The 12,428-nt window shown below is 45.6% G+C and overlaps 1 long non-coding RNA gene across 1 annotated transcript; it reads left to right on the top strand.

Moving 5' to 3' along the window:
• The first annotated feature begins 3,356 nt into the window (after positions 1-3,356).
• Positions 3,357-7,277, top strand: LOC109167386. Its single transcript, XR_002051836.1, has 3 exons — positions 3,357-3,430; positions 5,646-5,771; positions 7,053-7,277. It is a non-coding gene; the product is annotated as an uncharacterized LOC109167386 (long non-coding RNA).
• Positions 7,278-12,428: the final 5,151 nt, after the last annotated feature.

Below are 12,428 nucleotides of genomic sequence, written 5' to 3'. Positions count from 1 at the left end.
CGGCCTCGTTGTTGGAGGCTTGGAACAGATAGCTCAGGGCATAATACAGTCGGAATCCTTCGGGGGTGATGAGCACAACACCTCCTCCGCAGTGCTGTCGACTTGATGCTCCGTCCGCATGCATTTCCCACCATTCGCCTAGGCAGCTCTCCACGGCGCGTTCCTTTTCTTCCTCACTCGCGGTGCATTCGACCAAAAAATCGGCCAAGGCCTGACCCTTTATAGAAGGCCGGGGCTGGTATTCAATCCCGTATTGGGTTAGTTCTACGGCCCATTTTACCAGGCGGCCGGATGACGATGGGTTTCGCAAAACTCTTCCGAGAGGCTGGTCTGTCAGTACTCGAACGGTGTGCGCTTGGAAGTAGGGCGCCAACTTGCGCACGGTAATCACCAACGCGTATACAATTTTTTCCAAGGCGGTATACCTTGACTCGGCAGCCTTCAGAGACCGGCTTACGTAGTAAACCGGGTGCTGGACTCGCTCTTCCTCTCGGACCAACACCGAACTCACCGCCTTGCAAGAGGCGGCTAAGTACAGAAACAAGGGCTCGCCCGCCTGGGGGGTAGACAATACGGGGGTGTCGAGAGGTATTGTTTCAATTCTTCAAACGACTGCTGGCACTCCGGGGTCCAAGCGAATCCTTCCTTCTTCTTCATGGCTTCGAAGAAGGGCACGGTCTTATCTGCCGCCTTGCTTAGGAAGCGGCTAAGGGCGGCCAATCGGCCGGTCAGCCGTTGCAGGTCTTTTATAGTGCTGGGAGGCTGCATGTCGACGATGGCCTGTACTTTCTCAGGGTTAGGCTCGATACCTCGCTTGGTGACCATGTAACCCAGGAACTTTCCACCTTGCACGGCGAACGCGCATTTCTTAGGGTTCAGCCGGAGGTTGTACCTTAACATTACTTTGAAGCAGTCGGCCAAGTCTTCTGCGTGTTTGCTCTCCTCTCGGCTCTTGACGAGCATGTCGTCGACGTACGCGGCCATCGATTTTCCCAACAGGTGCTGAAACAATCGGGCCACCATTCGGGTATACGTGGCTCCGGCGTTCTTGAGGCCAAATGGCATGACTCGGTAACAATAAACTCCGTCCGGTGTCAGAAACGCGGTCTTTTCTTCGTCCGCCGAGTGCATGAATATCTTATGGTACCCCCTAAAGGCGTCCATAAAGCTCAACAGCGCCGACCCCGCCGTCTCGTCGACCAGTTGATCGATCCGAGGTAAGGGGAACGGATCTTTTGGGCAGGCCTTATTAAGGTCGGTGTAATCCACGCACATCCGCCACGCCGGGGGCTTGGGTACAAGGACCACATTCGCCAACCACTCCGGGTACTTAACTTCGCGGACGTGTCCGGCTGCGAGTAGCGTGCTCACTTCCTTCTTCACAAATTCTCTTTGGTCGTTGGCCAGGTATCGCTTCTTCTGCACAACCGGTCGATGCCCGGGATCCACAGCGAGTCTGTGCGATATTATCGATCGGTCGACGCCTGGCATGTCCTCCGGGCACCAGGCGAAGACCATCCGGTGTTCCCGGAGCACCTTTATAATTTCTTCCTTTACTTCCTCGGGGAGGCCGACTCCAATTCGGACTCGTCGGTCCGGCTGCGTGGAGTCGATCTCGACTTCTTCCAACTCGACGGCAGGCTCCGGACGTGGTATTATCGTCCTTTTTGGGGGCCTCTCGGTGATCTCATGGACCTGTATCTCGCGTTTGCCCATCCCCTTACATGCCTGTAGGTAGCAGTCGCGGGCGACCTTACGGTCACAGCGCACCGTGCCTATTCCGTTTGGCGTGAGGAATTTTAAACAAAGATGCTCAATTGAAATCAACGCTCCTAGATCCTCGAGACCCGGTCGGCCGAGTATAGCGTTATGCGAACAGGCCAGATTCACCACAATGAACTTCATGCTGAGTCTCTGTACGTCTGGGTAACTGCCGATCTCAACTGGAAGTGTGATCCGATCCTTCCGCCTCCACCGAGTCCCCTGTGAAACCGGCGAGGGGAGTTTTGACAGGACTCAGCTGTTCCCGAGTCATTCCCATTTTGATGAAGGTTTCTAGGTACAGCACATTGACGCTGCTTCCGGTGTCTACCAGGATTCGTCGAACGACAACGCCATTGATGTCCATAGCTATAACCAACGCATCTCGATGCGGTGTTTCACCGGCTGGTAAATCTCGGTCGGTAAACACAATGGGCTCTCGACACACCTTTTTAGGGTTCTCCTCGCGCCAGTACACCGTTCCGACGTATAACTGGCGGGCCCAGGCTTTTCTGGTGTTCGTTGAGTCACCACCTTCCGGCCCGCCGACTATCATGTTGATAACCGGCTTCTGACGCCACTGAGCCTCCTCCTCTTCGGGAGGTCCAACTCAACCTTTGGCTGGTGGGTGCACCTTTCAGTAAAATGTATGCCTATCTCGGAGATAATGCGAGTACTCGGAACCTTTTTGGTATTCTCCCCCTCTGGGTGTTCAATCGTCTGTCCTTTTACAAGAATGGAGGAGCCTTTATATAGTGGCTCCTCCTCTACCGACTTGAAGGCCTTTAATGGCCGACTTCAAGGCTAATTAAGATACGGAGCCGTTGGACGCCATTACTCGGTCGACCAACGGCTCTCCCAGGCTTGTAACGGCCTGACCGAGTCCTGCTTTCAATGTCTTAACGGCTCCCTTTTAAACGAACCTCTTCAATGCTCTCAACGGCTCCTTGAGCCGAGTCCTTTCCTGGGCTTGGGCCTCGGTCGACTCCTTGTCTCGGCCTAAGCTCCTACTGGACTCCTCTTAGCAGCTCTGAACTGGGCCCCGTGCTTGGGCCTGGGCCGACTCCCGGACTCGGCCCAATTGCTCTTCGGGCTCCTCTCGACTCTGGCCCAGTTCTCCTATCTATTTTCTTTGGGCCCCTATCTCTTGGGCCGGGGTCCTCACCCCATCAATGATAATTCAAAAGTATCACCGCTTTAAGAAATTGCAAAACATAATTTTAACTAATTTTGTAAATTTGGTTACTTACAAATATTTTAATATTAGACATAAGTTTCGCGCGATGCGCGTACAAAATGCTAGTATGTATTATAATTATACAAAAGGGCCAAAACCAGTAATCACGTATTGCCCTATTGGCCCTATTCGCCTAAACCAAACCAGTAAACCCTCTGTCTCTCAATCGCTCAAAGACTCGGAACCTTAAATGCAGGCGCAACCGCAGCCCTCTCTGCCTCCCTCTGTCTCTCAATCGCAATCGCGGGCTCGCAGCCCTCTCTCGAAGACTCGAACTGATGGCTCGTCCTTAATCCGCGAACCGTAAATCGCAGGTCGCCGCTCACCGCCTCACGCCGGAGTCGAGTCGCCGGTCGCCGGAGTCGCCGGAGTCGCCGTTCGCCGGAGTCCATAAATCCAGGTCTCCAGAATTTCAATAATCAAATATTCAAGGTAATTTCTAATTTTATATAATTCTATTTGTTCACTTTAAATTTTGTATTTAAAAAAATCATATGAATTACTGCTTTTAAGGGTGTGAAACCTTTCCTTCGTCTTTCAAACAAATAAACGATTTCATCGCCTTCCCTTCCCCATCGTTCGTAACTGTAACAAAAAAGATAACTCAACACCAAGTTGGTATCCACTTCTTACGAAGTGCCTTCGTAAGAAGTGCTCGAGTTCGACTCTCGAGGCATATTTATATGTCGAAGATTCCAGTCCTGTCGAAGGCTAAGTCCCTGATATAGCTCAGTTGACTAGTTTCAGTCTAGTGCCAATTCAAAGGAGAAGGCCCACAAACCTAAGATCCCAAACTGAAGGTGGAACAGGTCCCAAAGCGAACAACAAAGTTGGATGGAAAGACAGATAGCAAAAGCATAAGACGAAGCAATAAGTATAGTTGGCTTAAGTCGACCAAAAGTCGTTGCTTGCCTATTTCAGTAGGAAATTTGAACAGCTTCGCCTTCTTTGAACCTGAGAAAGCAGCTTTGCTTTTGAATCTTAGACTTCAACCACTGGCACTGGCTCACCGCCTACGGCCACTTTACAGTAGCTTCCTAGGGACTCTCTTTCTTCCATAGAGAAGGAACTTATCCTTAGACTTTTGGAGCTTTGGCTTTGGTTTGGACCTGTACTAGTCCGAGAAGTGAGAGCACCAGGTTGGAAGATGCTGGTTCGAGAGGACCCGGAAGAATGCTAGTAAGAAGGAGGCTAGTTTGCTAGGTTGTAGATCTTCTCCCTTATTCTAGTAGAGAGGAATCCCCTCAATAAAAATAATATCTTTCTCTACGCCGTCAAAAGCCTAATTGAGACAAATCAGCTCTTAGAGTTCTCCGGTCTTTGCTCTTGAAGATCCGCTCTTGAGAACCTCTATCTCTTTCTTCAAAGCCTCATTCGAAGCCAGTCAGTCAGTCTTAGAGTATATTACCCGCAAGTTCATCTTCTTTGATAGTATTAATATCCTATCCTGTCTATAATAGTTTATTAGACAGCCTCAGCAATCCAAGTTCCAGCTGGTTCTCAAACTTCAGAGGTAACCTTACTTGGTAGAGCTCAATCCCAAAATCAGCGGCAAGGTGGAAATTTCTATCAACGGAAAAATTAGTCTTGGCTAAGCCTTAGGCTAGTGAGTCCAAAGAGGCAGAGTCCAAGCAAGGCAATCTTAATTGGCATACTTCACTAAATCAGTCTAAGCCGGAAAGCTGGCAAAGTCTAGCTGCGTATTTCCTTAAGTCAAAAAGTCAAGCGGGTCGGCGTATAATTAGGGGTTGGAGGCTGTTTCGGGCTTGTATTCTTACTGAGCGAGAGTTGGACTCAGGGCTCTTTCTCGTCAAAGCAACTTTATTGATGAATATATATATTCAATCCATCCAGCCAATAGGTATACTGCACACCAACCTACTCTCGATGACAAAATGAAAGCATAAGCAAGAAGTTTTAGCAAAGGACTTGGGTAAATCATCATTTCCTTTCTGTGCTAGGAAGACTTTCATTCGCAGTCGTAAGGCCGACATGTCTTCATCCCGAAATAAGTTGATGCGGAATCTCGTCTCTTTGAAAGGTAACTTGAATTAGCAGTCGGACTGTGAACCATTTTCACTCGTTAGACCTCCCAATATAATTGATTTGAAGGACCGACGGAGCGCTAACTAGGAAGTCTTTACCGAGAGGCGTAGCAGAACACTAACCCAATCTCGAATAGAAAGAACGAAAAAAACTACAAATCAATTGAAATAAACTGTGTTGTATCTGTGATTATGTGTTAGTGTTACTGACTTAGTGTGTTAGTTCATAACTTCATACGAATATGTTAGTTCATAACTCTGTGTTATTAACTCTGGTTAATTCATATAATATGTTAGTTTATTCTAGAATATGTTTAAGTAATTTAGTTTATTGAATTAAGTACACACTAATTCACAATGTTAGTTTATTCACTGTTAGTTTATTTCAGCACACACTAATGTTAGTTTTTTTTTTTTTTGAAAGGACACTAATGTTAGTTTATTAAATGTTAGTTTATTAAGTACATACTAATGTTAGTTCATTCACTGTTTCATTATTTCACCTTTTAATTTTAGTATTAAATTCTTTTTTTAATTTTAGATTGGCAGTATGTGGAAGCATGCTTATTTTTTTTTTTTTTTTTAATAATGAACTATGGCAGATAAGTAGATTGGCAGTAAGCAGTATGGTTGTATGGGCGTATGGCTATGACTTGTGAATTTTGAAGACCATGAAGTTCATATTGTTTGTTTATTTAGTATGTTTTGTGAAGACTATGAAGTTCATGGTAAGTTAGATAACCATTTATTAGTATAAACCATTTATTGTGAAGACTATGAAGCATGAAAATATGAAATTATGAAGTTCACTCTCGGTTTTTCGGTTACCGAAATAACCGACCAAAACCGACATAATCGGTTTCAGTCGGTTATATGTGTATGTTCGGTCAGTTACATAGGTTAAAAAAACACCGTTATTTTTTCGGTTATCGGTCGGTTATTAACCGTAACCGACCGATGCTCACCCCTAGGTAGTGGTCTGTAGTTTCCCGTTCGGGAGAGTCAGAACTGATAAGGGGAGGGGTAGGAAGTGGTCTAGATCGGGTATATGGAATGGGCTCAGTATATTTGGCTTAGTTATATGTAAATAACTTAAATAGGCAAATTATTGTGTGGACCATGGTCCACGTAGTGTTGTATGGACCATAAAAGAAAATATATTTTTAATGTACTAAAAGTACATTATTTGTGTACTGAATGTACATTATATAAAATAATGTACTTTTAGTTTTTAAATAATGTACTTTTCATGAATACAAAGTACATTTTTAATATACTAAAAGTACATTATTTGTGTACTAAATGTACATTATTTTATTGTATACAAAATATGGTCCATACAATAATGATTTGACTTAAATAGAGTTGGGCTGGCAGTTGGCCCTTTTCTTTTTTTCTTTTATTTTTGAGAATTTTTGAGATAACCCTTAGCTAGGCTAATACACTATGATATATATTGTTTGTTTGTGTGTGTGTGTGTGTGTGTATATATATATATATATATATATATATATATATATATATATATATATATATATATATATATATATATATATATATATGTACATGACATGTTTATGTATAATTGTAATTGTTATAAATATTAATTAATTTTTTTAGAGAGTTATATTCTAACCATTGTTAATTTGTTTGTTTATTTTGTAATTGGTTGTGTGCATATGTTGGTTATTTGTGTGTCCTCATTTGTCTAAATTTATTTTTATGTCCTTTTCCCTTTCAGAGAATAATAATTTTCAATCATATGAGAAAAATAATCTTATTACTACTGTATAAGTCTTATCCGTGCATCGCACGGGTACAATACTAGTTTAGTAAATATTTCGACGGAATTAACGACAAAATTTATTCCGTCACGATTTATTTTTTAAATTTTATTTCTCCCCACTCTTTAAACAGCGTCTCATTAGGGAATTTATTTTTTAATTTTGTTTTTGTTTATTTTATTTTATTTTATTTTTTAATTAACGAGGGAATTTATTTTATTTCAGCCCTTATTTACTAAAATTAATAAAAGAAGCTGAGACTCCAAATGAGACAGAGACGCTTCCCCATTCAGCCTAATTCAATTCTGCGGATTGAAGCTTCCGCCGACCGCTGACCACGACTGCCAACCACGACCAGCCCTGTCACAGCCGGCAGCCCACTCACCAGCGTTCAACAGCCACCGTAACAGCAGGTCAGGCAGCGTCTGAAATTAGTGATAACGCTGTCTTTCCTTTCCTTTTTTTTCCCCCAAATTATGTGTGTTTTTGCTTTGCTTTCCTGTTGCTTATAAAAAAATGTGGTTGCTATTGTTATGATTTTGATGTGCTTCACTGGTGAAAGCAGAAGATATTGATGTTTTTTTATGCCTTTTCAAATTGCATTCTTATCTAACTGCTCATGTGGTTGACTGTAGAACAAAACACACACACCTTAAGTCTAGTTTGATTATTTGTTGTTTGATTTATTGTTGTTGTTTGATTTGTTGAATGTTCAGTCTTCACTGATCTTTAATAAAGACTTAACTAGTTATAGTTTAAGAATATAAATTTATAATAAACTAATTAATATGAGTTAATTATCATGTAAATAATAAAAGTCGTTACAAGTATAGATTTATAGAATAGATACTATCTTATAAAGAATTACAAGTGTTTATGAAAAATATAATTAATATGAAGTTTGAGAAAAAGAAAAAAGAAAACACATGTATACAGGGTAATAATAAAATCAAATTAAAGTGAAAGTAATGAAGAAGACTGCGGAATGGTTTATTCAAATGGTAGTCTACAGTCTAACAGATGAGCAGGGGAAACTTTTCACATATTTGTTAAGGTCAAACACGGGGAGATGTCTCTCCATTTTATGATTTACAAAAATTGTATAAGGCAGGGAAACTTTCATTTGGTAAACTGAGACATCATATTTTATGAAAATCACAAGGATGAAAAGTAAATAATTTGCATCTTTAATTCTTTATAACTGGTAGCTAGTCTGTGACAATTCTTGATATGAAATTATGAATATCTCACACCGGATTACAAATGGAAGAGATGGATTTATTCACTTTATGCACTTGAATCTATATAGAGTCATCCGGGCATTCTTTGCCTCGCATGTGCCTAAGATTTGCCCGACTACTAACTTAGAGTCAGTCTTGACTCGTAACCTCTCGACCCCTAAGGCCCTGGCGATTCGGAGGCCGTTTAACACAGCTTCGTACTCGGCCTCGTTGTTGGAGGCTTGGAACAGATAGCTCAGGGCATAATACAGTCGGAATCCTTCGGGGGTGATGAGCACAACACCTCCTCCGCAGTGCTGTCGACTCGATGCTCCGTCCGCATGCATTTCCCACCATTCGCCTAGGCAGCTCTCCACGGCGCGTTCCTTTTCTTCCTCACTCGCGGTGCATTCGACCAAAAAATCGGCCAAGGCCTGACCCTTTATAGAAGGCCGGGGCTGGTATTCAATCCCGTATTGGGTTAGTTCTACGGCCCATTTTACCAGGCGGCCGGATGACGATGGGTTTCGCAAAACTCTTCCGAGAGGCTGGTCTGTCAGTACTCGAACGGTGTGCGCTTGGAAGTAGGGCGCCAACTTGCGCACGGTAATCACCAACGCGTATACAATTTTTTCCAAGGCGGTATACCTTGACTCGGCAGCCTTCAGAGACCGGCTTACGTAGTAAACCGGGTGCTGGACTCGCTCTTCCTCTCGGACCAACACCGAACTCACCGCCTTGCAAGAGGCGGCTAAGTACAGAAACAAGGGCTCGCCCGCCTGGGGGGTAGACAATACCGGGGGTGTCGAGAGGTATTGTTTCAATTCTTCAAACGACTGCTGGCACTCCGGGGTCCAAGCGAATCCTTCCTTCTTCTTCATGGCTTCGAAGAAGGGCACGGTCTTATCTGCCGCCTTGCTTAGGAAGCGGCTAAGGGCGGCCAATCGGCCGGTCAGCCGTTGCAGGTCTTTTATAGTGCTGGGAGGCTGCATGTCGACGATGGCCTGTACTTTCTCAGGGTTAGGCTCGATACCTCGCTTGGTGACCATGTAACCCAGGAACTTTCCACCTTGCACGGCGAACGCGCATTTCTTAGGGTTCAGCCGGAGGTTGTACCTTAACATTACTTTGAAGCAGTCGGCCAAGTCTTCTGCGTGTTTGCTCTCCTCTCGGCTCTTGACGAGCATGTCGTCGACGTACGCGGCCATCGATTTTCCCAACAGGTGCTGAAACAATCGGGCCACCATTCGGGTATACGTGGCTCCGGCGTTCTTGAGGCCAAATGGCATGACTCGGTAACAATAAACTCCGTCCGGTGTCAGAAACGCGGTCTTTTCTTCGTCCGCCGAGTGCATGAATATCTTATGGTACCCCCTAAAGGCGTCCATAAAGCTCAACAGCGCCGACCCCGCCGTCTCGTCGACCAGTTGATCGATCCGAGGTAAGGGAACGGATCTTTTGGGCAGGCCTTATTAAGGTCGGTGTAATCCACGCACATCCGCCACGCCGGGGGCTTGGGTACAAGGACCACATTCGCCAACCACTCCGGGTACTTAACTTCGCGGACGTGTCCGGCTGCGAGTAGCGTGCTCACTTCCTTCTTCCACAAATTCTCTTTGGTCGTTGGCCAGGTATCGCTTCTTTCTGCACAACCGGTCGATGCCCGGGATCCACAGCGAGTCTGTGCCGATATTATCGATCGGTCGACGCCTGGCATGTCCTCCGGGCACCAGGCGAAGACCATCCGGTGTTCCCGGAGCACCTTTATAATTTCTTCCTTTACTTCCTCGGGGAGGCCGACTCCAATTCGGACTCGTCGGTCCGGCTGCGTGGAGTCGATCTCGACTTCTTCCAACTCGACGGCAGGCTCCGGACGTGGTATTATCGTCCTTTTTGGGGGCCTCTCGGTGATCTCATGGACCTGTATCTCGCGTTTGCCCCATCCCCTTACATGCCTGTAGGTAGCAGTCGCGGGCGACCTTACGGTCACAGCGCACCGTGCCTATTCCGTTTGGCCGTGAGGAATTTTAAACAAAGATGCTCAATTGAAATCAACGCTCCTAGATCCTCGAGACCCGGTCGGCCGAGTATAGCGTTATGCGAACAGGCCAGATTCACCACAATGAACTTCATGCTGAGTCTCTGTACGTCTGGGTAACTGCCGATCTCAACTGGAAGTGTGATCGATCCTTTCCGCCTCCACCGAGTCCCCTGTGAAACCGGCGAGGGGAGTTTTGACAGGACTCAGCTGTTCCCGAGTCATTCCCATTTTGATGAAGGTTTCTAGTACAGCACATTGACGCTGCTTCCCGGTGTCTACCAGGATTCGTCGAACGACAACGCCATTGATGTCCATAGCTATAACCAACGCATCTCGATGCGGTGTTTCACCGGCTGGTAAATCTCGGTCGGTAAACACAATGGGCTCTCGACACACCTTTTTAGGGTTCTCCTCGCGCCAGTACACCGTTCCGACGTATAACTGGCGGGCCCAGGCTTTTCTGGTGTTCGTTGAGTCACCACCTTCCGGCCCGCCGACTATCATGTTGATAACCGGCTTCTGACGCCACTGAGCCTCCTCCTCTTCGGGAGGTCCAACTCAACCTTTGGCTGGTGGGTGCACCTTTCAGTAAAATGTATGCCTATCTCGGAGATAATGCGAGTACTCGGAACCTTTTTGGTATTCTCCCCCTCTGGGTGTTCAATCGTCTGTCCTTTTACAAGAATGGAGGAGCCTTTATATAGTGGCTCCTCCTCTACCGACTTGAAGGCCTTTAATGGCCGACTTCAAGGCTAATTAAGATACGGAGCCGTTGGACGCCATTACTCGGTCGACCAACGGCTCTCCCAGGCTTGTAACGGCCTGACCGAGTCCTGCTTTCAATGTCTTAACGGCTCCCTTTTAAACGAACCTCTTCAATGCTCTCAACGGCTCCTTGAGCCGAGTCCTTTCCTGGGCTTGGGCCTCGGTCGACTCCTTGTCTCGGCCTAAGCTCCTACTGGACTCCTCTTAGCAGCTCTGAACTGGGCCCGTGCTTGGGCCTGGGCCGACTCCCGGACTCGGCCAATTGCTCTTCGGGCTCCTCTCGACTCTGGCCCAGTTCTCCTATCTATTTTCTTTGGGCCCCTATCTCTTGGGCCGGGGTCCTCACCCCATCAATGATAATTCAAAAGTATCACCGCTTTAAGAAATTGCAAAACATAATTTTAACTAATTTTGTAAATTTGGTTACTTACAAATATTTTAATATTAGACATAAGTTTCGCGCGATGCGCGTACAAAATGCTAGTATGTATTATAATTATACAAAAGGGCCAAAACCAGTAATCACGTATTGCCCTATTGGCCCTATTCGCCTAAACCAAACCAGTAAACCCTCTGTCTCTCAATCGCTCAAAGACTCGGAACCTTAAATGCAGGCGCAACCGCAGCCCTCTCTGCCTCCCTCTGTCTCTCAATCGCAATCGCGGGCTCGCAGCCCTCTCTCGAAGACTCGAACTGATGGCTCGTCCTTAATCGCGAACCGTAAATCGCAGGTCGCCGCTCACCGCCTCACGCCGGAGTCGAGTCGCCGGTCGCCGGAGTCGCCGTTCGCCGGAGTCCATAAATCCAGGTCTCCAGAATTTCAATAATCAAATATTCAAGGTAATTTCTAATTTTATATAATTCTATTTGTTCACTTTAAATTTTGTATTTAAAAAATCATATGAATTACTGCTTTTAAGGGTGTGAAACCTTTCCTTCGTCTTTCAAACAAATAAACGATTTCATCGCCTTCCCTTCCCCATCGTTCGTAACTGTAACAAAAAAGATAACTCAACACCAAGTTGGTATCCACTTCTTACGAAGTGCCTTCGTAAGAAGTGCTCGAGTTCGACTCTCGAGGCATATTTATATGTGAAGATTCCAGTCCTGTCGAAGGCTAAGTCCCTGATATAGCTCAGTTGACTAGTTTCAGTCTAGTGCCAATTCAAAGGAGAAGGCCCACAAACCTAAGATCCCAAACTGAAGGTGGAACAGGTCCCAAAGCGAACAACAAAGTTGGATGGAAAGACAGATAGCAAAAGCATAAGACGAAGCAATAAGTATAGTTGGCTTAAGTCGACCAAAAGTCGTTGCTTGCCTATTTCAGTAGGAAATTTGAACAGCTTCGCCTTCTTTGAACCTGAGAAAGCAGCTTTGCTTTTGAATCTTAGACTTCAACACTGGCACTGGCTCACCGCCTACGGCCACTTTACAGTAGCTTCCTAGGGACTCTCTTTCTTCCATAGAGAAGGAACTTATCCTTAGACTTTTGGAGCTTTGGCTTTGGTTTGGACCTGTACTAGTCCGAGAAGTGAGAGCACCAGGTTGGAAGATGCTGGTTCGAGAGGACCCGGA

This window comes from Ipomoea nil, unplaced genomic scaffold (assembly GCF_001879475.1).
Source record: "Ipomoea nil cultivar Tokyo-kokei standard unplaced genomic scaffold, Asagao_1.1 scaffold3151, whole genome shotgun sequence".
Lineage (NCBI taxonomy): Eukaryota > Viridiplantae > Streptophyta > Magnoliopsida > Solanales > Convolvulaceae > Ipomoea > Ipomoea nil.
Note: the sequence above shows the minus strand (reverse complement) of the source record. Positions and strands in the feature narration are given on the sequence as shown.